General features: G+C 35.9%; 1 long non-coding RNA gene across 1 annotated transcript; it reads right to left on the bottom strand.

The window, feature by feature from the left end:
- Positions 1-384: 384 nt before the first annotated feature.
- Positions 385-3,100, bottom strand: LOC141611649 (uncharacterized). The gene is made up of 2 exons (XR_012528682.1): positions 2,925-3,100; positions 385-928 (listed from the first exon to the last, which is right to left on the bottom strand). It is a non-coding gene; the product is annotated as an uncharacterized LOC141611649 (long non-coding RNA).
- Between the last annotated feature and the right edge of the window lie 211 nt (positions 3,101-3,311).

Below are 3,311 nucleotides of genomic sequence, written 5' to 3'. Positions count from 1 at the left end.
GAAAATATAGTTTCTTGATAGGCTCTGGGTAAAATGGATCAATGTGATATACTTAAAAAACCAAAGCATAGAGAATTACAGTCATAGTGAGGATGTCAGCTGAACCATCGACGGATCTGCAAGGTTAAATTGAAGTTTGCAATTGGTTTCCATAATGGCCAGTAGTGGATTGTAGATGGCGGAGGATATATACCATTAAGAATGGATATGAATGGTATAGACAGAAGAATGCTACCATGCTACCTGCATAGAGTAGTATGGAGCGGATACGCAGTCCCTAAGCATGCCGTAGTAACCTGGCAGAAAAAAGCTGTGGATCTTTATCAAGTGATATTCGGATTTGAGATTGAGAGAAATTATTTCCCTCTCAGGATCATCAAAAGCTAAGAAATCAGTAGAGTTAAAATTATGTTGATGCAACTGTGCAAGTGTTTGACATCCACATATCACTTGAGAAAGCTGCAGAATTGAGATTAACTTCGGTTTCGTGTTTAACAATTAACATTACATACATGGCAGTCTGTAATAATTGAAATTTACGAAGATTCAACTAGTACAGATTCAGAAGATGCGAACAATCTACTTTATCATTCTAACTTATAGGAGGATAACTGTTGAAGTGATAAACTAAAAAAAGCGACAACAACAAGAAAATCTGAGCATGAAGTGTAAAAAGGAGCCAAAATGTCGGTTCAGTTCAGGATCTCATTAGCCATTATTGAATGTCTAAACTCGACCGTTCTATAAGCATTCTTTCTGAACCTTGCCTGGATTCCATCAAGACTTCAACCTCTTTGGGAGTTGGGACTGTTCAATCCGAATTTCCTAGCAACATTCCACCGATGAAGTCGAGACATGCCAATGCATGGTCTTAAGCCATAATCAAGTTGAATTGCCGGAGCACCTCTCCATTTGCATTCATAGTCCTCTGTCAAAGTACATGTCACTAAATCAGTTTCTCACTTGGCGAAAATTTCTTTTAATTAAACATGACAATCACATAGAAGCACCATCAAACACCTTACTTTTATTAGCTATCCAGTTTTTAATAATACTTAGTTTGCTAATTAACTTTTATTAGCACAATCACAAAAGTTGCATACCACAAACATCAACTTTATTTTCAAACAACCCTAAAGTAATAATATGAAATTGTTCCACCTTACAACCGAGCAAACGAATCCAAATATGACTTGAATTAAGCTGTTGACACCCAAACTGATTATCACCCCTAAATTACTCGATAATTACACCCAAAACATATTTGAATCAAAATGATCAAACCTGACAATCTCAAATATACGTGAAATGACACCACCCAAAACATATCATTCACCTATGTCAAGTACTGAATCAATTGAGTGAACTTGTCAAAAATTCGAACTTCAAGGACGATATAGCTTTCTAGCTTCCGCAAGTTCACTCTACGCATAAAGTTTTTTGGTGACAGTATAACTCTCAACATGCTATAATCCAAGAGAAATATAAAATACATTTCTCGACGAGATATGAATTTCTGTCGCAACTCGAAAGTAATAGCAAGAGAGCACGCAAAAAAAAAATAGAAAAATGCCTAAACTCATCATGGAAATATAATTAATAATCGCCAAATTTAACATAAGAGTATAAATTACCAAGTTGCTAACAAATGAAGAAACATTGAAATTGAGATGAAATAATTGTTTGGTTGTGTAAGAAGAAAGGGTAAAAAAAGACTACGACTTTAAGTGATTGGATTGAAGAAATATGATACCTTTAAGGTACTACATACACTCCTTTAATTTACAAGATACATTCCTGTAAATTGCTAGATACACCCCTTTATGTTGTTAGATACATACCTTTAAGATGCTACATACACTCCTTTAATTTACAAGATACATTCCTTTAAGTTGCTAGATACACCCCTTTATGTTGCTAGATACACATTTTTAAGTTACTAGATACATACCTTTAGGCTTTAGCTAGCTAGATACACACTTTTAAGTTACTAGATACATACTTTAAGGTGCTAGATACACTCCTTTAAGTTACTAGATACATACCGTTCAATTTGCTAGAGAAACTTTTTAACTTATTAGATACATATCATTAGATCGCTAGATACATTTTTTTATGTTACTAGATACACTCAATGCCCGCCCAGCAAATACCAAACCGAGAAGACCGAGAAGATATATAATATAACAGTGTTGTTTAAGAAAACTATATTAAGAAAGTCTTTAGAATCAGATGTTAGGTAAACATAGCATATTAATCAACCTTGAAATAACCATTTAACATATACAAGAAGGAGAACACTAAACAAGTGTTTCTAGTGACAAGCATATGACAATTAAGATCAACATTTTAAAAACTACACATAGTTGACAGCTTGACACTTACAGCAAAAAAAAAGCTAACCCTGACATAAAACAAGTTCAATTATCTGAAACCATCATACTAGTTGACGATTATGAAATGGCAATGTTGCTAACAATCATCAAAATTGCACAACCAGATTTCCATACCCATAACAAGCAGTTTAAATCTTGAAAAAGCGAAATTATCAACAATAAATATTGGGGATATAGACTTGTTATAACCAGTAGTATAAACAACTAATTGACAAAACCCTCATAACTGAATTCAAAAGCAAGAGAAATCAAATCCAACACATGCGAGTCGCCGACCCACTAACATCGTTGCCGGCGTCAATTGTCGACGACCCAATAATTAACCACCCGCAAATAATTAACACACCATTGTTGTCGTTCTCCTTCGTCACCACTGGTGGACTCAAATTTGGTTGAGAAAGACATTTCCCGAGTCAAAATATTCCGACTAGTCCATTTTTACAACATTTTTTTTCGAATCTACACTATTTTTTGGTAGATCTATAATTAAAATAACAAGTATTTAGGAGTTGAAAATAACTAACTCACCGGAGAAGGGAGATGCAATGGAGATTCAACGATAATATGTTGAAGTGAGTCGCCAAACAAAGGAATTAGTCGCCGGAGCATTGGCGATTGTGTGACTGATAGAACGAATTGAGATTAAAAACAGGAATGGAGAAGAAGAAAAGCAAGACCGTCGGCGTCAGAGTTGCGCCTGCGTGATCGGCGTCAAGTCCCATCAAGTAGGTCGCCGCCGGAGGGTGGTGGTCTGGGGAGGTGGAGGGAGGGTAGTGGGTGGTGGAAGGGGATGAAAGAAAATATAAGGGAATAATGTCAGCCAGGTTGGTTTGTGCAAGTAAGAAATGCTTTTAATGTCAGTAGTCGCGTGTTTTATTGATTTAAGGTAGTTCGTACGGTTCGCACCTGACCCCG

This window comes from Silene latifolia, chromosome 11, assembly GCF_048544455.1.
Source record: "Silene latifolia isolate original U9 population chromosome 11, ASM4854445v1, whole genome shotgun sequence".
NCBI classification, from domain to species: Eukaryota; Viridiplantae; Streptophyta; class Magnoliopsida; order Caryophyllales; family Caryophyllaceae; genus Silene; species Silene latifolia.
This window is presented reverse-complemented; position numbering and strand designations above follow the sequence as displayed.